We start from the raw sequence: 21,903 nt of genomic DNA on the forward strand, positions 1-21,903 counted from the left end.
TTTACCATCTGAACCATACGGTTCTATCATTAAGTATGTTTACGTTGTTGTGTAACCATCACCGACATTTATCTCCAGAGCTTTTTCCGTTTTCCCAATTAAACACTAACTCTTCATTCATCCCTCCCCACAACCCCAGCAACTGCCACTCTACTTGCCATCGCTATGAATTGGATGACTCTAGGAATCTCATATGAATGGAGTCATATGATTTTTGTCCTTTTGTGGTTTATCTCTCTTAACATAGTGTCTTTAAGGATATCCATGTTGTGGCATGTGCCAGACTCTCTTTCTCTTTTAAGGCTAATAATATTCCACTTTATATATGTATTGCATTTTCTTTATCCTTTCATCCATTGAAGGACACTTCAGTCGCTTTTTATTGTTGAGTTTTAAGAGTTCTTTATATATTCTGGATGTAGCCCAATTTACCAATATTTTTATTTTATGGCTCACATTATTTCCTTTTTTTAAAAAAAAAATTTATTTATTCATGAGAGACACAGAGAGAGAGGGGCAGAGACACAAGCAGAGGGAGAAGCAAGCTCCCTGCAGGGAGCCCAATGGGTGACTCGATCCTGGGACTCCAAAATCAAGACCTGAGCCAAATGCAGACACTCAACCACTAAACCACCCAGGTGCCCTGGCTCACATTCTTTCTTTCTTTATTTTTATTTTTTATAGCAGTTGGATCATGTTTTGGGTGTCACATTTATGAAATCCTCTCCAAATCCAGAGTAAAAAAGATTTTCTCATATTATTCCTTCTGGAAGTTTTATAGGTTTAGCTCTTCCATGTTGGTCTGTCATCCTCTTTGAGTTAATTTTGTGAATTATGATAAATTATAATAAGTTCATGTTTTTATATTTGGATATTCACTTTCCCCCACTGAATTGCTTTTACTTCTTTTGAAAATCAATTGACCATAAATGTAAGCATTTATTTGTGGACTTCCTTTCCATTAATCTATATGTTCATCATTATGCCAATACCAAGTATTTTTGACTGCTGTAGCTTTCATAAAATGATTTTTAAAATTAAGCTTTACATAGCAAGCTTTGACATTTTCAAATTTACTTATTTATTTTAGGACCTTTGCATTTCTATGTGAGTGTTTGTGAACAAAGAGAGTGTTTCTCTTCCTTCCCAGTCTGTATTCTTTTATTTGTCATGTCTTACTGCACTGGCTAAAACCTCCATTTGAAAAGGAGTGGCGAGAGCAGACATTCTTGCCTTATTCCCAGCCTTTTTAAAAAATGTAGATTAATTTTTTTTCTTTCTTTATAAATACTTTTTTTAAATTAATTGTTTTAAATTCCAATCTAGTTAATATACAGTGTTATATTAGTTTTGGGGGTACAAGACAGTGATTCAACAATTCTCTACATCACTCAGTGCTCATTGTAATAAATGTACTCTTTAATCCCCATCACCTGTGTTACCCATCCTCTTCCCACCTCCCCTCTGGTACCCAGTACCCATCAGTTTGTTCTCTACAGTTAAGAGTACTTTTTTGGTTTGTCTTGTTTTTCTTTGTTTTGTTTCTTAAATTCCACATATGAGTGAAATCATATGGTATTTGTCTTTGACTGGCTTATTTTACTTAGCATTATTCCCAATATTAGGGGGAAAAGATTCAGTTTTTTTGGCACTAATTATAAAGTTAGCTGTTGGTTTTTATTGGTGCCCCTTATCAGATTGAAGAAATTCTTTCTATACCTAGTTTCTCAAGAGTTTTCCTCATAAATGGGCATTGGATCTAGTCAGATACTTAGTCTGTTGTGTTGTTCATGTGGTCTTTTATCTTATTTTCTACTTATAGATTACATGAATTGATTGTTTGATTTTAGTATGTTAAACTGATCTTACATTCCTGAGATAAATCCCATTTGCCCATGATGCATAATTCTTTTAATATGTTTCTGTTTAATATGTTTTAATATGTTAGCTAATATTATATTAAATACTTTTATATCTATTCATAAAGATTATTAGTTTGCTTCATTCTTTTTTTTTTTTTTTGGTGATGCATTTATCTGGCTTTGGTATTAGATTAACACTGTCATCAGTGAATTAGTTAGTAGCTGTTTTCTTCTATATTTTTCTGAAGGATTTTGTCTAGGATTGGTATTTGTTTTTAAATGTTTGATACAGTTTACTAATAAAGAAAGCCATTTGACCATGAGTTTTACTTTGTGGAATGATTTCTTTGTTGCTAATTTAATTTCTTTACATTTTACAATTCCATTAAGATTTTTAAAAATTTCTTCTTGAATCTGCTTTAATAATTTCTAGGAATTTAATAATCATTCTAGGAATTTGACTACTTTAGCTAAATCATCTAATTTGTCTACATAAAACTATTCATAATGTTCACTTAAGACACTTAATTTCTATGGGGTCTGTAGGTATGCTAGTCTTTCATTTTTAATTTTGGTATTTTGTGTCATCTCTCCCTTGGACATTTTAGTTAAAGGTTTCTCAAAGTTCTGGGTCTTTTGAAAAACCAACTTTGGTTTCCTTGATTTCTATTATTTTTCTCTTTTCTCTTTGTTAATTTCCATTCTGAGCTTTATTTTTTTCTTACTTCAGACTTACTTATGGTTTGAATTGGTCTTTTTCTGCTTCCTAGCATTTTAAGACAGAAGATTAAATTACTGTGTTTAGATTTTCTTCCTTTTCAATGTAAGTGTTAAAATCCATAAATTATCCTCTCAGCATGCTTTGGCTGTGAACAAAATTTTGGTATGGCATGTTTTTCCAGGTTGGTTCAGCTCAAGATATTTTCTAATTTATATTTCCCTGTGATCTCTTTTTTTTGACTCATGATGTTTTATGAACAACCTGGATTTTGCCTTCATAGGTACTTGACACAAGATGTTATAGAAATGAGTTAAATGAGTAACAGAGTATGGGACCAAAACCCATTGTCTTGAGATCCAGCAGCTATGGCTATGTACCGCTAATGCCTAGCGGTTCTGAGCATGCGCTCTGAAGCCAGGCCAAATTTTCTGAATCCCATCTTTATCACTTACTGCTCTGTGACCTTGAGCTAGTTATTTAATCCTTCATAGCCCAGTTTTCTCACTCTGTGTCGTAAAGTTGCTGCAAGGAATAAATGAGTGATATATGTAAAGCACTTAGTGTCTGGCATACAGTTAGTCTTATATGTTAGCTCATCAATAACTGAGCCTAAAGAGTCTCTCCTCTTTAACTATTAACAGTAGTGGGTAGAATTGGATGGAAAAAATCTACAGGCATAGGTTAAAATGAATCTCTGTGTTGTAAGACTTCTTGGAGAGCAGAGTGTCAGGGCTGAAAGCAACACTTAACTTTTTATTCGAAAGAAATAGTCTCCTGTGAAATGTATATGAATACATATAGAAATTTTCTTTTAATCTCATGAAAGAAACAAAAGGATGTTACTACCAAACACACACACACACACACACACACACACACACACAATCATCTTGCTTATAATTTATAGCATGATTAATATCATGAGAATCCCAAGTATCTGAGATAGTTGCAATTTTCCTTTATGATGTCACCCATCTTTACTAGTCTTTTCTCTGACTATTACCATTGTTGACATTTATTATACTTGTTAAGATGTCTGTTTTACCACCACAGTATAAGTTCCTTAAGAGCAGAGACTACAGCTTTTCATTATCATTCCTGTGCCTGGAATATAGTAGGTGCTTAATAAATATTTGTTGAATTAATATATATATATATGAATGAATGAATGTATACTTAGTAAACTAACTCTAGAGACATCCACTCCCCTTTTTATGGCTGTGTGTGTATTTCCTTTTGGACTATTTCTTAGAACAATCAATAACGGAGATATTTCATTGGTGGAAGTGGAAGTGGCCAATGTTGATTTAGAGGGATGAGCAAATATATGTGAGTCTTTGATATTTATGAGTATCACCTTTGGTATTTTTGAATACCACCCTCCTATGGTATCTGGGAAAAAATTATTTTCCCAAATAGTTCCCCCTTACAAGTAAAAAATAATGTGATGGTTAATATTATGTGTCAACTTGACTGGGCTAAGGGATACCAAGATAGCTGGCACATTTCTGGATGTGTCTGTGAGGGTGTTTCCAGAAGATTCCACATTTGATTCAGTAGGCTGAGTGAAAAGATTGCCTTCACCAATATGTGCAGGAATCATCCAACCCACAAAAAGGCTAATGAAGGGTAAATTTCCTGTCCTTGGACAGGGGAGCTCCTGGTTCTCAGGCCTTTGGACTTAGACTGAATTATACCATTGGCTTTACTGGGTCTCCAGCCTACAGACAGCTGACTGAGACTTCTCAATCTCCATCACCATATGAGCCAATTCCTCTTATGTCTCCCTCTATATATCCTATTGGCTCTGTTTCTCCAGAGAACCCTGATGACAAATGTATTATGATAGACTTCGTGAAATCTGTTTGACCTCAGACAAATAGGCTAGGCTAGTTAGTCTAAACCAACTAGTTAATTCTGTCCTCCTTTCAGTGATGATGTGAGACCCACACACAAGTCAATTCTGTCTAGTGGAACATGAGAGGACATCTGTAGGGAGCTGCTGGGAAGTTACATCTCTCCCATGAGAAAGGAGACTCACCATGGGACTAGATGCTATTTCTACCTTGTAGGCATGTTGTCTTATCTGGGTACACCACGTGGAATAGCTGCATCAAAAGCATGAAGAGGAAGCCAGCCCAGCGGGGGCAGCACAGAGAAATGGAAGGAACCTGAGATGTTGATGGTGATGCCATTAGGTACTTAAATCAAATTCTGTGAATCCAGGGATACCCAGCCACCTTCTCTTGTAAGATAATAAGTTTCTTAATCTTTTTCAGCCAGTTGAGGTCAGAGTTGTATGTCCTTCAGACAAAAGCACCCTTAAACAATAGGAAGTACAAACACAGATTGTTATAGATCGGCTTGAGCTTGAGATAATTTAATTTAAATATCTCTTTTTTAAAATGAGGAAATCGAAGCCCCAAAAATTCAAGTAATTTGTGTCAAGCCACATATAGAGTAAAAAATAGAACCAGGACTGAACCCAGTCCTGGACTCTACTCCTTCTCTAACATTTGATAATATGTAATTTCATGGTCAGGAGAAGACTAACTGGAGAATAAAACATGTTTTGAGCGTATTTATCTTTAATTGCACTCTGCAAGTTTTTAGAAAATCTTTTGCTTTTCTGAACAGAGGCTGCCTCTCCTTTCTTCTTCTACCTTCTTTCTTCCTGGAAAGAAAACAGTGTGCCTGGAAGTGCTGTAGCCATCTTGTACCCACGAGGCAAAAAACCAATCCACTAAAAATGCATAATAAAAAGATAGGAGCCTGGGAATCTTCTCACCAGCTCTAGAATAGCTGATATGACAAATGTAGGTTCATATTTGTACAAGTTGAGTTTATGAAGCTTCAAGTCAAAAGCATTCCTGATACTATGAACCATTTCTTTCATATTGCACTTTTCTCTGACAGACCAAGCCTGACTCCAGCAACCAGAGACCAGCTAGAAAATTTTCTTTTTTAAGTATTATATGTCCTTCTCCATGCATTTACTATTCTTAAAGAATATCTGACTCATTTTATGTTTTACTTTTGAACAGATATCAAATCTATACAAAAATTGTGAGAATAGTACAATAAATTCCTATGTGCTTTTCTTTTAGACTTACCAAATGTTAGATAACGTTTTGCTACATTTCTGTTTCTGTTTCCCTGTCTGTCTCTCTCTCTCCCTGTTTATATATCTACACATATATATCATATATAATTTTTTCTCAACCACTGAGATTAAGTTGCAAATATCATGAACTTTAGCCTTAAAATAGTTCTCTCTCTTAGAAATGAGGATAGTCTCTTGCATAGCTACTATATAATTATGAATTCAGAAAATTTAACATTGATACAGTAATGTTACTGAAACATAGGTCACATACATATTTCACCAATTGTCCCAATACAGTTAGGTCTTGACAAGAATTCAGTCCAGAATGACACATTGCATTTTGTTGTCATATCTCTTTAGTCTCCTTTAATCTGGAATGGCTCTTCAGAATTTCTTTGTCTTTAACAATAACAAAAAATTAATAAATTAAGAGAACAAGTCAGTTGTTTAGTAGAATTTCTCTCAACTTGGGCTTATCTGGTAGTTTCTCCAGGATTAGACTCAGGTTACACAATTTTGGCAGCAACACAACATTGTTGTTGTTGAGTCCCTCATGATGCATAGCGTCAGGAAGGATGTGATGTCAGTTTTCCCTATTACTTGTGGAGCAAACTTTAATCACTTGATTATATTGGAGTCCACCTCTGGTTCATTCTTATGAGTTTAATGCCTAAACTCTCAGTGGGACAGAGAATCATCTTTCTTAGGTGATTGGTGGGCTACATGGAGTCATTTCCATGGTTTCCAAATAGGCTTTGAATTATAGGACCCTTTGGTAAGGGTTGGGTTCAGGAAGTACCTCGAAATCTGAATTTGGAATAAGTAGAGATCACTCCCTCAAAAATTCAATGAGCCCATTGCTAGATATTCTTAAGACAGTGGGAAAGGGTTAATAAGAACAAGGGCCATCTGGTTTTCCTTAAGGAGGGCTGAACTTCCCCCAAATATCATTCCTTTACACCTGAAGAAGTTAAACGCTCCTGTTCCCATGGAATCCTCAACCAATGTAGCCCTGACCTGTGATTTATATAAAAAGTAGCTGGTCCTTAATTTTCCCCACAATGGCTTCATTCTTACCTTATGAACCTGCTTTGTCAGTGTTCGCTTTGATTTATGGAAGATTTCAAACTCCCCAAATAACTATCCCTTTTCTTTTCATTAAAGTTAATCCCCATAAAGACACTTTCATCCTCTGATTAGTCATGCCCCAGTGAACCTTGCTAACCAGAGGCTAAGTTATTGATGTGTTAAAGATGTAATCTCTAAGTCTTGGGACCACTGAAGAAACCCCAACATGTTATTTGACAGTCAGAATCTCACAATGTATTGCCTCCTTTGAGCAGCCTTGGTCGCACGCGTTCCTTGGGGTCCATAAATCTCTCTGGCTCGACTGCCTGTGAGGACTGAGTTATTGTGGGGCCGAGTTTTGGCTGCCAACACACACTGCCCTGCACCCCGGGATATCATGGTGCCTTCTCCAGACTCTGGTTTCCATCCCCAATAACGTGTATTCAGTAGCAAATCTATTACACCAGAAGCAGCAGCTCATTGTTTTATGCCCTGTCCATGGCCTTCCTCATAAATTTGCACCAACACAGAAGTCAACAAGACTGTAATCTGGGTGTGATATTGGCCACCAATGACACTAACCCTTTCTCTTACCCATTGATTTTGAGCAATGTGCAAGCTTGGCTCAGCCATTATTAGTGAGTCTTATTAGATGATGTTGACGTCCTATCTGCACAGAAGAGCAGCCCACATGAAAACGTGGAATAATCCTTCAACAACTAATTTTAAATTTGTAAATTAGAAAAAAAAAAACTATAAACCTTAGACCTTTTTATGTATGTGAGGTTCAGTTTGGTCCACATAAAGACAATGTTTCTCAACTGGCCGAATGGTTCATGTGGCAGTATGGTGTCTGCTGCTTAGTGTTTGGCTTCTTCAGTGGTCACAATAAATGGCAAGAGAGACTCCTAGTCTTTGTGGCAATCTCAAATACCCACAGACATTTTTTTCCTTGAAAACTGTTTAAATTATCTCCAGGGAAGGTAGCACCTCTCCGCTCTCCAAGTCAGCTAAGAACCACAGCCTTAAACAAAAGAAAAACAGCAGAAGGAGATCTTAAGGTACTACCTTCCCAATTTATAGGCAGAAGACCCATCCCAAGAAAACATATCCTTGACCCTGGCTTTGTTATTGTTGTTATTGTTCATTAATGCCCATGAGTTAGCATATGCTTCTGTAGGTCAGAAGGCCAGGTGGGCCCCCTTGGGGTCAATGCCCAGAGTATCTCTAGGGTGGAACCCAGTTGTCAGCTGGACTTATCTCAAAGCTGTGGAAAAGAATTGCTTCCAGGCTCATTCAGGTTGTTTGCAGAGTTCAGCTCCTTGTGGTTGTAGGACTGCATGTCCCATTTTCTTGCAGAAGGTCAGCCAGGACTCAGCTTCTAGGGCCCATTTACATTCCTTCTCAGGTGGCCTCCTCAATCTTCACACCAGCAACATCTTCGATCCTTCCCTCATTTGAAATCCCTCTGCCTTCCTCTTCTGTCATCAGCTGGAGGAAACTCTCACTGAGCCTATTGGCCTATACACTCTTTATTGAGATTAAGCCATTGGTCATGACCTTGGATGCTGGGGCATTGTTAAATTGCTATACAATTTTATAATGGCTTACTCTCAATTTCTGTACCTAACTCACTGAGGACTGGTTTATTTTCTTAAACGAAAATTATTTTTTAAAACTGTTTCAATGACATGAGAGATAGATGATAGTTACCAAAAACTCAGAGAATTGCTGTGATATTACAATTTGTCCTTGTCTTTTGTTCTGGCACAAGCTCCTAAAACCCTTGTAATTTCCTAAGTGATGAGAGGGGGAAAAGAGTCTATTGCACTAATAAGGTGACTTTTGGAAGGCCACTAGATAACCTAAGGATGGCTGCTAGTTGCCAGGGGATCTAAACATGTGATTAGAAGGTTAGAACTTTCAGCTCCACTTCCTGACTTCTGGGGAGAAGTGGGGGTTGGAGACTAAAGTCAATCACCAATGGCCAATGATTTCATCAATTGTGCCTCTGTAATGAAGCCTCCATAAATCCCTGGAGGGATAGGGTTCAGAGAGCTTTTTAGGTTTGTGAACCTGTGGGGATTTGGGGAGAGTGGCACACTCAGAGAGCAAGAAAGCTCCATGCCTTCTCCCCATGCCTTGCCTGTGCATCTCTTCTGTCTGCTTGTTCCTTTGGTATATATTTTTATAATTAAATAATGAACTGGTAATCTGGTCACCAAATATTTTTCTGAATTCTATCAGCTGTTCTAGCAAATTAATCAGACCCAAGGAAGGGAGTTGTTGGAATCTCAGATCTATAGCCTGATGATCAGAAGCCCAGAGGACAAGACCTGCACTTGCTACTGGTGTCTGAAGTTGCAGGTGGGCAGTCTTGTAGTGGTAAGCCCTTAGCTTGTGGGATTTGGCCTGATACAGGCAGTGTCAGAATTGAATTAATTACTGGGTGATGTAAATAAATAAATCTTTTTAAAAAGGGGGGGGGCGATCCCTGGGTGGCTCAGCGGTTTAGCACCTGCCTTTGGCCCAGGGCGTGATCCTGGAGTCCCGGGATTGAGTCTCACGTCGGGCTCCCGGCATGGAGCCTGCTTCTCCCTCCTCCTGTCTCTCTGTCCCTCTCTCTCTCTCTCTCTCTCTCTCTCTCTCTATGTCTATCATAAATAAATAAATAAATTTTTTAAAAAAATTATTGGGTGATGGGGAAAATCCCACAGATCAGAACTAGGTGCAGAATTGGAATTAGATAGCGTATACCCTCTTCAACTACCTTGCCACAATCTCACCATCCTTCTCTCTCTAAAAGAAACCCCAGTTATGAGTGGGTAGGTATATATCCAGGCAACTTTTGACACTTTACATACATTTATGTGCACCCCTGGAAAAGACATAGGATTGTTTTATGTAGGTGTTTTTATATAAACGATCACCACACTGTACATGTAATCTGAAAGTTGCTTTTATCACCAAGCGGTACATTTTGAGGATTATCTCTTGTGGTCCATCCCTATAGGTGTGATTCATTTCTCTGAATGCACAGTGCACTGTTTTATTTAGGCATTTCCCCTGTGTTATACATTTATAGTGTTCACATTTGCAAGCAATGCTGCATTGGCTGTCTTGCACATGCTTCCTTGTGCTGAGGTGCAAGTGTTTCTTCTAGAGAAGGTATCTACAAGTAAAATTGCTGGGCCTGGAGTAGGAACTCTGAATTGTAAGAGATACAGTTAAATTGCTGCCTCTGGGGGCCAGGTGAGACTAATCTAATCTACAATTACAGAATTCTAAGATTTCCTTTGCCCCACATCTTCCTCGTGCTAGATCCCATCCCACTTAAATATTGCCAATCCCTTAGGGATGACCTAGGTCCTTCTGGTTTTTGTTTGTTTGTTTGTTTAGTGGGGATCCCTGGGTGGTGCAGCGGTTTAGTGCCTGCCTTTGGCCCAGGGCGCGATCCTGGAGACCCGGGATCGAATCCCACGTCGGGCTCCCAGTGCATGGAGCCTGCTTCTCCCTCTGCCTATGTCTCTGCCTCTCTCTCTCTCTCTCTCTCTCTCTCTCTCTCTGTGACTATCATAAAAAAAAAAAAGAAAAAAAGAAGTATAGTTGACATGCAACATCAACTCAGTTTCACATCTATAACATAGTGATTCCACAAGTCTAAACGTTATGCTATGCTCACCACAAGTGTGGGTACCATCCGTCATCATACAACGCTATCACAATATAGGTCCTCATTGTTTTAAGTTACATTTCCCTGTGTAATGAGACTGAATAACTTCTTATATGTTTATTGGCCACTTATATTTCCTCTTCTAAAAAACTGTTGCTTATACTCTGTAACCATTTTAAAATTGGAGTATTTGTCTCTTATTGATTTACAGGCATTCTTCAGATTTCTTTTTGCTAACCCTGTTTGCTACATATGTTGCAAAGTATCTTCTCACGGAGTTGTTAATATTTTAACATTGTTTATGGTGTCTTTGGTTGTAGAGAATTCTTCATTTTGCAGTGGAGAACTTTATCACATTTTCCTCCATAGTTTGTATTTTGAGGGTCTGAAAATTGCTTTTAGCACCTAGCAATAAGTAACTCATCCTTCACCTAGAGCTATAATGATTGTTTCTACACTTTCTTCTCATAATTGTAAAATCCTATGCTTTACATTTAGATCTTAAATCCGTCTGGAATTACGGGAAGGTTGGGGGGCTTAGGTGGGTGAATTTGATGGGAGATGGTGATTTTAGTTTCTTTCATATGTTCATTTATTGAGTGATCCGCCCTCTCCCCACTGATTTGAAACACCCCCCCTTAAACCATATACCATATACCATATACCATATACCATATACCATATACCATATACCCTACTGTAACCCAGCTAATGTGAGTTGGCTCCTTAGTGAGTCACAGGTAGAAACTACATTAAGTAAAACTTTACCCGCAGCAAGTAAAGAGATCACGGGGAATAACTTCCAAAGCTGTGACTCCTCAAGCAAGAGCGAGGAGAGCAAGGATGGGTATTTAGGAAGGGGAGCCTTACTGTCACATGTAGAGGTAGGTTTAAGGCCGCACATGAGCCTTACGGACACGTGCCTCTGCATAGGCTGCATGTTATGTAAATGAGGCTAGTGTTCCTGATTGGGCAGAGCTTTCAGTATTATAATAAGGTGGTGATTGGCAGTCACTCCATGGGTTGGTCCATAGCCCATCTCCACAGGCCTGAGTCCGGGGTGAGGCTCCAGCTGGTCGGAGTGGTCCAGGTCCCTGGAACTCTTCATCTGGACAGTCCTATTGCTTGAGGGGAGTTTTGGTTTCCATCACGAATTGCTCTCCCAATTGGCTCTTTTGCATGAGCCAAAGAGACAAAGTGGAAAGAAAAGCTTAGGGAAAAATGAGGGACAAAGGTTGGTAGGTACAGCAGGTAAGCAGCAAAGGTCAGGTCTTGGGGTCTAGCTGTGACACTGCCACCCCCCTCCTTCCATTTACAGTAGATTCAACACTAGTGACCTATCCCTTTCATTTGTTCCTGTATCAATACCACACTTTTAATTACCTTAGTTCTGTCATATGGCTTGATCTCTCACGAAGCAAATTTTACCTACTCCTCTTCCCTTTGGGACTTTTTCAAATTGCCTTGGTAATGCTGAAGTATTTACTCTTCTGTGTGAACTTTACAGCCTTGTGTCAAGCATTATAGAAAATCGTGTTGGGATTTTGATTAAAATTCTTTACATTTACAGATTAATCTGGGGAACATCACATAGCCATTTCCAAAGTTTTATGAAAATGAGGCAAAGTAAAAGAGGAGTGCAAAGATGTAAAATTTGAAGGTAGAAAGGGCTGATTTTAAAACCTTTAAAAGATATAAGGCAACATAACATTTTTTAAAGTGGATCATGAAAGCCCAGTCGTTCATACTACTAACAGGTTTTGAGTGCTTACTCTATGCCCTGAATTATTCCGTGTGCTTAAGATGTATCATTGAAAAAGCAAACACCGCTTGTAACTTTATGGAATTTGCGTTCTAGTAGGGCAGACAAAAGACAACTAAGATGAATGTTTTCCCTCAGAAACCTACACTCTTTGCCTAGTGCTTCCATAATCCATTCTACACTTTAGGCATTAAATTGCTTTGTGAGACAGATGACAGATAAAGATACATGGTACTAGTAACACTACAATAATATCACAGGACAGATAACTACCAGAAACAATGGCATTCTCCCTGGATATCGTCAACAAAAAACAAAAAACAAACAAATAAATTGTTTCCATTGAAAAATTGAATTTCATGGAAAAGTCTTAAAATATTTTAGATGAAATCTTATAAGGAATGGCTGTTTAATAATCTTTTCCCACATATATGTAAGTTTTATATGCTCCTTTTGTAGGATCTGCACCCCAGTGCAGGGTGAGGCCAGGGAAGAGTTGTGATCCATGATCTGGAAAAAAAAAAAGTTTAACAAAAACCTGAAAAAACAGTAATAACACAAGGAGGCTGTGATGGTGAGCACTTTCAGAGCTCTTATGTGTTGGGAACAATTCTAAGTACTTTACACATATTAGCTCATTTGTCTTCACAACAATCCTATGAGGCAGACGCTATTATTATCACCTCCATTTTATAGAAGAGGAAACTGAGGCAAGCAAGTTGTCCAAGGTCCCACAAGGGATTTGAGTGTGAACAATGTTGCAATAAAACAAAAAAGTATACTTTTTTGGAAAAAAAAAAAAAAAAGACAGACAACTAAATACAACTGACCCCTGAACCACACAGGAGTTAGGGGGACTGACCCCCCTGTGCAGTTGAAAATCTGAGTACAACTTTTGACTCCTCCAACACTTAAGAACTACTTGTAGCCTCTTGTTGACCAGAAGGCTGACCAAGAACATAAACAGTAGGTTAACACATAGCTTGTATGTTATATATATCACATACTGTGTTCTTACAATAAAGCAAGCTAAAAAAAGAAAATGTCTTCAAGAAAACTGTAAGAGAAAATACATTTACAGTACTGTACTGTATTTATTGAAAAAAATCCGCAGATAAGTGGACCCATGTAGATCAAATATGTGCTGCTCAAGGGTCACCTGTACATAAAGAAAGGTACAGCCCAGCATCATAACGCCACCAGGGAAATAAACCGGGGATGCTGAGAGCATGACTGGGTGCCCTGGGGCAGCCTCTTTGAGTCAGATTGGAGCCAAGAGCAGGAGGATAAGGAGCAAGGGAGAAGCCCGAGGGTCCTAGGCCTTAAGGAGCCCACGGAATCCAGCGTGGACACGAGGGCCAGATCACTGGGGGACTGGGGGCCACAGTGTGGCATTCGGGTTCTCCTGTACTTGCCATGAGAAGCCAGTGCAGGGTGAGGCCAGGGAAGAGTTATGTGCTTCCTGGAACAGGTTCTTAATGGTAACAAATTTGGAAATGGGTCCCTTCTAGAACTTCTAGTCATTTACTGTGTGTGTGTGTGTTTTAATCATAAACATCATTTTACTGTTTTCCCTATTGCTACCCTCGCCTTTGGTTTCAATCTCAGTCTTTTGTAGGACAGTAATCCCAGGTTTGCAGGAGATTATTGTACTTTCTTGAAGTCAACTAGTAAATAAACCCCCTTCTCCTCGTTTTTGGCTGCAGGGCTGCAGCTTTGCCGTGTTCTGTAGCTGAGGGGGGAAAGAAATAGAGTGAACAAAGATTTCCTTTTTCTTCCTCTTGGCCAGGAAATAAACTCGGGCTTTAATGTGACCAAGGTGAAGTCTCTGCTAAAAGTCAGGGATACCGTGGTGAGCTTGGGGGCCCTGGGGCTCCTGCCTCAGGCTGTAGGCAAGCACGGAGCCCTTCACTTCGGTTGGATCACCTACTTCGTTACTGAAACTATCAATCAGTGCGAACCAATTCCCAACGGCTGTGGCTTATTTTATTTAGCTTGTCGAAAGCCTTGGCCAGGCTCTGCAACAACTGGTAATAAAAATATTCAGTTACTGTAGATGGGATTAAGTGTAATGTTTTGTTATGGATCAGAAACTGATTTTGAAACAGGAAGCAAAGGGTAAGACAAGCTCTGGGTGGAAACACACAAACAACAGGATCCTCCATTACCTGTCACTGGGAGCGGTCTTGACACAACCGCTTTTGCAAACCATAAAAAAGTACCTCGTCAATCTTCGAGTTTGCAAAGGGCAATGTTAAGAACTCTGGACTCAGACTGCTCTTGGGCACATTATTTGACCTGTAAACCTCCTTTTTCTGATCTGTAAAGTGAAAATAATTGTACCTTTTCACTGGGTGATGGAGATAAATAAAGTAATACTATATATATATATATATATATATATACACACACACACTGTATATGTATAAAATATATATATACACACACACTGTATAAATATATATACACACATTGTATATGTATAAATATATATATACACACACACATCTATGTATATTTTGGGGTAATGCATTTTAGATTAGTGTCTGGGATTCCTCTGATTAAAACTGTTGGTCTTATTTCTAAGAGGAAAAGACCAACCTGGTGGGAACAAACTACTGAAAATCTCAATGAAACTGTGTGGTAGGCCTGGAGAATATATGGAATGCATGTTCCAAAATATACTGGCCAACCTCACACCAACTCCAGGCTTCTTCCAGCAATATGTATCCCATTCGCTGGTACCAGTTTCACCCAGTGTTCTGAAATTGTGACCAGGGCTCATCCTCAGGGGCTCAGGTCCTTCTCCTCACCCTCACCTCATCCCATCCACTCATCTGATCTTGTCTCTAAATATTGATCGCTTTTTCTCTCTGCTTTCCAGCCCCTGGTTTAGACTGGGCCTTGGCAAACTTTTTCTGAAAAGTGTGAGATAGTCAATACTTTTTTGCTGTGCCAACCATACAGTCTCTGTTACAACCACTCAACTCCGTGATCCTAGCCCGAAAGCAGCCCTAGATAATTATGGAAAAGAATGGGTGTGACTGTGTTCTAATAAAGCTTTATTTACAAAAACAGGTGCCAGGCCGGATTTCACTCAGAGGAGGTAGGTAGCTGGCCCCTCATTTAGACCACCGTGATCTCTTGGAGGTCAGGAGTGTGGCCCCCAGGCCTCCCTGAGGTCTGTTCTAATCCTGTCACTCTCAATTTGAAACATTTCAATGGTTTCCTTTTTTTTTTTTTTTGCAAAGGGTGGTCTCGGACCCTATTATTAAAATCACTTGAGCTGCTTTTAGCATCCAGAGTTCTAGGCTCTTCGCCAGAGCCACTAAAACAGCATCTTAGGACAGGCTGGAGGAGTTGGATATTAATGAGTACCCCATGGAATTCTAACACGGGAGTTCTCCAAGTGGGCCCATGGACCCCTGAGGGTATGTTGTGCGCTTTTAGGAGGGGGAAGAATCAGGAAGTGTGTGGAGGGTGGGAAGAAAGCCTAATGGGAAGGTGACCGCTGAGCTAAGGCCCAAAGGAGGAAGCATATCCCTGTGAGGAATGTTCCCGGCAGAGAGAAACCCCCCAGGCTGGCATGACTGCTGAGATGGCCAGTGTGGTCGGGGTGTGTGTTGGGGTGGGGAGCAATGAGAGGAAGAGACAGGGCCAAAGAGGAAGGAGGCAGAACGGACGCAGGAGGGCCTCGGGGGCCACTGGGAGACTCGGCCTTCCGCTCGGCACAAAATGGGAGCCGTTGGAGAGTTCCAGGTGGAATTATGCAAGCTATTCCAGGAATTTTAGCCATCTCTTCCTCCTTCCTCACACTCGTCTGAGCACTTCTCTCTCCCGCCGTGGGCTGCAAGTCCCTGGAGGATGCGGCTCCCTGTCCCACCTGCCTTTATTCCCGGTGCCGGCCACGCCAAGGCGGCGTGGGGACTCGACAAGTAGCCACGAGTGTCACAACGCCTTTGTTTTCCGCCGTGGCTGGATTCTGATGCTGGTTTGGTGAGAACCTCTTGAGAAAAACAGCCTTTGTCAAATAAACATGAAGAAAAAAAGTTCATTTTTTTCTGTGAGAAGCTTAATAAATGACATACTATCTTTTTTTTTTTTTTTTTTTTTTTACATCCCGCCATTAAGAACACTTCACCAGAGGACGAGAAAGCAACATGCCTTTCCTTTGTGATCATAACTAAATCCGAATTAAAAAATTAGTGTTCTCCGGATGCGATTCTGGGGCGTTAGAAAGGCGGATCGGCGTCTCCTGCAGGGGGCCGTTAGGGGGTGTCGCGGATCTCTTCTCCGCTCTTCTGGGCCTGCTGCGTTGCCGCGTCGCCTCCACCTCCCTGTGAGGAGCGCTCGGGCAGCGGCTTCTCCTCAGCGCCCTCTGAGGGCCGGGCCTGCCCCCCGCGCTTGGCCTCCAGGCGCTGCGGGCCCGGCTCCGGCCTTCGTCCTGGCCCAGTATGTTCTTCCCCTCGGAGTGGACCACCCGGTTCCGCGCCCCCTTCACCTCAGAAGAGGCCGTGAGGCGAGTCAGGTGCCCACGTTCCTCAAGCCAAAGCTCCAGGTGTGACGAACTCTAATGGGGGGTCTTTAGGAGGGAGACCATGGCGGAGCGATCGCAGAGGCCTAGCGAGCGGGTGTGAAGTGTGTGGGCCACCGTGTTCTGCTCCCACAGGAGCCGTCCTTTCTGTTGGGGCCAGGCGGGAAGGGAAACTCCTCAAGATGGCGGATACGCCAAAATGGCCGAAGTTCCTGTCACCACCTCCACTTGGGACGACAGCTTGAGCAGACCCTTACACCTCTCCTTTGGACTTCCTCAACCGAACCCAATGCCCTTCAAACCCCAGAGGAGGAGGTCACCTTTGACGGGTCGAATCGCAATCCTTCCTTTGCATATGAGCCAACCAATAGGAAACCGTTCCGCCTCACAACGTTCTGTAAACCCCCGACCACCCTGTCTTGGCGCGACCTCCTCGACACACTCTCTTTCCCCCGTGAGTCGGGGAACCTCGCCCGAGGGTGCCTGCGATAAAATCTGTTCTTGGACCCTCGCTTGCCTTGGCGGTCTCATTTCCGTCTAGTTACTAAAAAACTTAACACTTTTTATCTGTAAGAAGCAGCTTCCTAGTTCCTCCCGCTCTGTGTCTCAGAAGTCGTTTCCCCCGGGCCTGGGCCGGCGGTTTTCAGAAGCGCCGCCGAGGAGCTTCCTCAGCGCGGGGAAGCTTCCAGCCCCTTCCCTCCATCCTGAAGCTCTGCCACGGGCTGTGGGCCGCACCCCACGGCGGGGCCGGCGCTGGCTCGAGTTTGTGGGGTCGGTGCAGCGTCCCCCACGGTGCCCGTCGTGTGCAAGCAGTGCCCTGGTAGTGTCTGTTACACGGCGGCGTGGGGGGTGTCACGTAATTTGGAACACACTGGCCTGTGTGACGGGCCGCCGTTCCCCCCACCCCGCAAGCCCCGCTCCACCCGCTCCACCCGGGGAAGCGGCCGCAGGGGGGGTTAAGGGGAGGCCTTCGCTGCTCCAGGGGACGGATGATCGGGAACTCGGGGTTTCTGAGGGGACTCAGGGCAGAAACCACGGATTTGGGCAAATTCCTGATGAATTAGATTTCCTGAGCTAGTGGAGGATGAGTGGGGAAAGCACCCCCCACCCCCCCCCCACCCCCCCCGCTCCTAGGAGCCGCCTCCGCGGAGGGCTGGCAGCAGAGCCTGCAGGTGTGAGGAGCCTGAGACATGAGACCCGGAGGTGGGTATCAGGGCCCCAGAGGACGTGCTGCCAAGGCCTCACCTGGGAGCTGAAGAATGTTCCCCACGAGCCTGAGGGCAGCACGGAGGGGTGAACGGCCTGCCTCTGCGGGCCCGGCAGCAGAACCCCCTGGGGCTGTCGGTGACACCCACACAGCTAGCAACGGCTCTGCCAGGCCTCTCGATTGCTGGGGCCAAGTGGGGGGACAGCCAGGCCCTCTGCGATGACGTCACCCCCTGCACTGGGTCCTGCAGAAAGCTGGAATCCTGGAGAGAAAGCGGAAGCATGCAAGAGGAGCTGGCTCAGGGAGTAAGAGGAGACAAACAAGTACGAAAATTAAGCATATAAGAGCCAGATGAGGCCGACTATGGTTGCCAGAAGAGCAGAGTGAAGGGAGAGATTAGGCAGGAGGAGGACATTGAAATATGAGTAGGATTGACGTGAGGGGGGCGGGGGGGGGGGCAGGGAAGGTATGGTTGGAGAGAGGAATGAGATGAGCAAAGGAGTTGAAGCAGGAATGAGCATGGTGTGTTCCATTACAGCAGACCATCGATCAGAAGGGCTGCAGCGGAGAGCGGATGTCAAGATCTACTCATGTGACTGGAGCAGGGGCCAGCCAACTGTGACAGTTCTCGATGCCAAGCTAAGGAGTCTGCTCCTGGCATGGAAGCAGGCCCCAGGACCTATGTTGCAGGGCCCAACGCAAAATGAAAATTCCGAGCTTCTTACTCCAACAGTAGGAGTCTCAACACAGGACGGCAGAGCGTTCAACCGTTTGGAGGGTCTCCCGAGGGCAAGGCCCGGAGCGACTGCCCCACTGCTACGCCCACGGAGGCCACGCTGCGTGTGAGCATTGAGAAGGCGCTGCAAGACTTTGAGAGGAAAATGCTGGATTTCAGTGGTGTGTAAGAAAGGCTAGTGTTGGTACGTCCTAGGTGCGTGGGGATAGGAAGTGCCGGGGGATACCTATTAGGAAATCATTGACTTGGGGCGGCTGGGTGCCTCAGTGGATGAGTGTCTGCCTTCAGCTCAGGTCATGATCTCGAGGTCCTGGGATCGAGTCCTGCGTCAGGGTCCCCGCGGGGAGCCTGCTTCTCTCTCTACCTGGGTCTCTGCCTCTCTGTGTGTCTCTCATGAATAAATAAATAAAATCTTAAAAAAAAAAAAAAAAGGAAATATTTGGATTTGTCCCTTATGCGGTAAGAAAGCGCTCAGAGAAGCTCGATGGTTGGAATGGGACGAAGGGACACGGGTGATCTATTAGCAGGGGTCACTGTCTCGAGGCGCCAAGTGGGGGGACAGCCCAGGCCCTAGCAATGATGCCGTACCTTGCACTGGGTCCTGGAGAAAGGTGGAATCCCAGAGAAAAAGAGGAAGGATGGGAAAGGAGCTGGTTTGGGGAGGTTGGTGAGGTTTAAACAGGCTCATTCACGCTGAGTAGGAGGTAAGGGCAGGGCCTCTGAGAAGTGCCCTGCTGACTGGCGAAGATGAGGAAGAAAGTTCTACATTGGAAAAGTAGATCCGATGGAAATGAGAAGTGTTGGGTAGCTGTTGAGGTCATGAGGCCACACATGCGATTTCTTAGGAATCAAGTGGATAGATAAGTGGGGTGCTACAAAACAGCTGAGTACCTTAAAATAATATTTTCTACCTCCACTTAAAGAAATTGGGCAATCAGCTGTGATGTTGGGGCCAGCAGCCCGGTGGAAGGCTTTCTCGGCTGCTATTTCCATAAGGTGGTTGTGCAAAATAACAAATCTGCTTTGAGCTTTCAATGCTAAAACATGGTTAACAACAACAACAAAAAAGTGCTAAAATAGCGGTAAAAACTGGTCACCATTAACCGTCAAAGGGTTCTTGTGGCAGGTTCCCCAACACCGCCGCCCCCTACCCTACCCCACTTTTTTAATGATCCATTTATTTTTCAGGCAATTCTTTCAGGAATTTGAAAGTTTAAGCAGGGGTTACATAGAGAACTAACAGGAAATGTCTCATCTTTCCAAGTTTATTGTTGAGAGTGGCCAGATGTCATTTGTTTGTGAGTGGGAAATGGGAAGTTAGATCACAGAACGTGAAATTTAAAACTCCATGCGAAAAAAAAAAAAAAAGAGGGGGTTGCAGAGTGGAGAGGAGAAACACACCCAGGGAAGCCACTGCGCCTCCCGTGACTTATGTTAGCAGTGCAGTGCACCAATGCTCATGAGCAAGACGCTAATATGAGAACATGTTTTACTGTCTGCAGGCATCACTCCCTTCGAGGTCTGTATGCAAACAGCTGGTCTCCGCCTGGCCGGGCCAGGGTGTTAGGGAGCTCTCTGCGGATCTGCTGTAATTATAAACCCCACGAAGGGCCAGGAACGGAGGCCAACGTTCCTATTGGTCATCGTGCCCCACAATAAAGAGCGAGAAAGGAACTTACAGAGAGTCCTTTGCGTTAGCGCTTACAAAAGCGACTATACTGAAATTTTTTTTTTAATTATATTTTCAGCCTCTCTGGTTTAAACTCTGGGTCAAACACTTCCAGACTGTTGAGGCTGGCGGGCCCAGATCTGGCTCCTTCGCCTCTAATTGCTCGCTGACTGTCCCGGAAATACCCTCTTCGTCCCTTGCTGTTGCTGCAGTGGGCTTTGGCAGGCTCCCTCTCGGCCAGGTGTTTTCCCCCATGGTTGCCATGGCAGCAGCGTTCAACAGAGGTTCTGAGGGGCTTGGAATTGACAAGCCAGAGGTGGGGCCTGAGTTCTTGTCTCCAGTCCATGATTTGCTGATCCATCTGTCTTCCTCAGAGAGAGGGAGAGAGAGCACATAGTACGGCAGCGTGCTTCCTTGGAAGATGACAGGCACCAGGCCAGACTAACAGACATAAATTTGGAATTGGTTATTGGATCACTGGGCCAAACATGGGAAACAGAGCTGAAGGGGAAGATACAGAGCAAAGGGATCCAAGAGCAGCAGCTCCAAGGCTCAGAACTTCTTGGCCAGTTTTGCAAAGGCCAAGAAAGCCCGAATCTACTGCTGGGCTTTCCAGGGCAACAGGAAAGATCCTGTTCAAGCCCACCCTTCTCTTCCCCTCAAGTTATTTAGCAGTTTTTCTTCCCTGGGCCCTGCCTAAGACCCAGACATTCCCACTTTCGTCTTTTCCTGGGGTTATGTCATTAAGGCCTCATTTATACATAAAGCAAAGACCGGATTGAGAAGTGAGCCTGTTGGCCAGGCTCCTTGGCCATAATGGCTTCGTAGGCATTTACTGCCCTGGTGTCCAAGGGGTGGGAAACACAAGAGATTTGTTTTGTTTTGTTTTTTATTATCATGGTAAAATATAGATATACCCAAAATTTACCAATTTAGCCATTTGTGAGTGTATGATTCAATGGTGTTAAGTACATTCACAGTGTTATGCACCATTTCCAGAATTTTTCATCACACCAAACAGAAACTCTGTACACATTAAATGATAATTCCCCATTCCCCACCCCACCCGCAGCCCCTGGTAAACTCTAGTCTACTTTGTGACTCTGTAAATTTGCCTCTTCTAGGTATCAACGGGGTGCCTGGCCGGCCCAGTCAGTGCAGCGTGCAACTCTTGATCTCAGGGTTGAGTTTGAGCCCCATGTTGGATATGGGGATATGCTTAATTAAAAAAACAACAAAAACCTTTGTTGGTTTTGGGAAAATAATACATGTTTTTTAACACATGCTCATGGAGAAACACAGAAAAGTACAAAGGCAAAAAAGCAAAGGAAAGTTGTGTTATATCATTGTCAACATTTGCTGAATGTCATCTCGGGCACCTTCATGTACATGTAGACTTACAGAACCATAGGAAGAAAAGTGCACAGTCAGATAAACTTTATAAAAATGAGATTATTCGGGACACCTGGGTGGCTCAGTTGGTGCATTGGATTCTTGATTTCGGCTAAGGTCATGATCTCAAGGTTGTGAGACTGAGCTCTGCATTGGGCTCTGCCCTCAGCAGA

The 21,903-nt window shown here is 43.0% G+C and overlaps 1 long non-coding RNA gene across 2 annotated transcripts in view; it reads right to left on the minus strand.

Annotated features, from left to right (window-relative positions):
• The window catches only part of LOC144300496 (uncharacterized), a 40,068-nt gene extending 19,245 nt beyond the window's left edge, over positions 1–20,823 (minus strand). The window contains exons 1-4 of one of the 2 annotated variants that reach the window (XR_013367164.1): positions 20,349–20,823; positions 18,097–18,195; positions 17,972–18,028; positions 3,438–6,088 (exon numbers count right to left, since the gene is read on the minus strand). This is a non-coding gene — a long non-coding RNA (uncharacterized LOC144300496). Of the gene's footprint in view, positions 1–3,437; positions 6,089–17,971; positions 18,029–18,096; positions 18,196–20,348 lie in introns of those variants that run through there. The other variant, XR_013367165.1, reaches the window with a different exon arrangement.
• Between the last annotated feature and the right edge of the window lie 1,080 nt (positions 20,824–21,903).

Source organism: Canis aureus, chromosome 28, assembly GCF_053574225.1.
Source record: "Canis aureus isolate CA01 chromosome 28, VMU_Caureus_v.1.0, whole genome shotgun sequence".
NCBI lineage: Eukaryota > Metazoa > Chordata > Mammalia > Carnivora > Canidae > Canis > Canis aureus.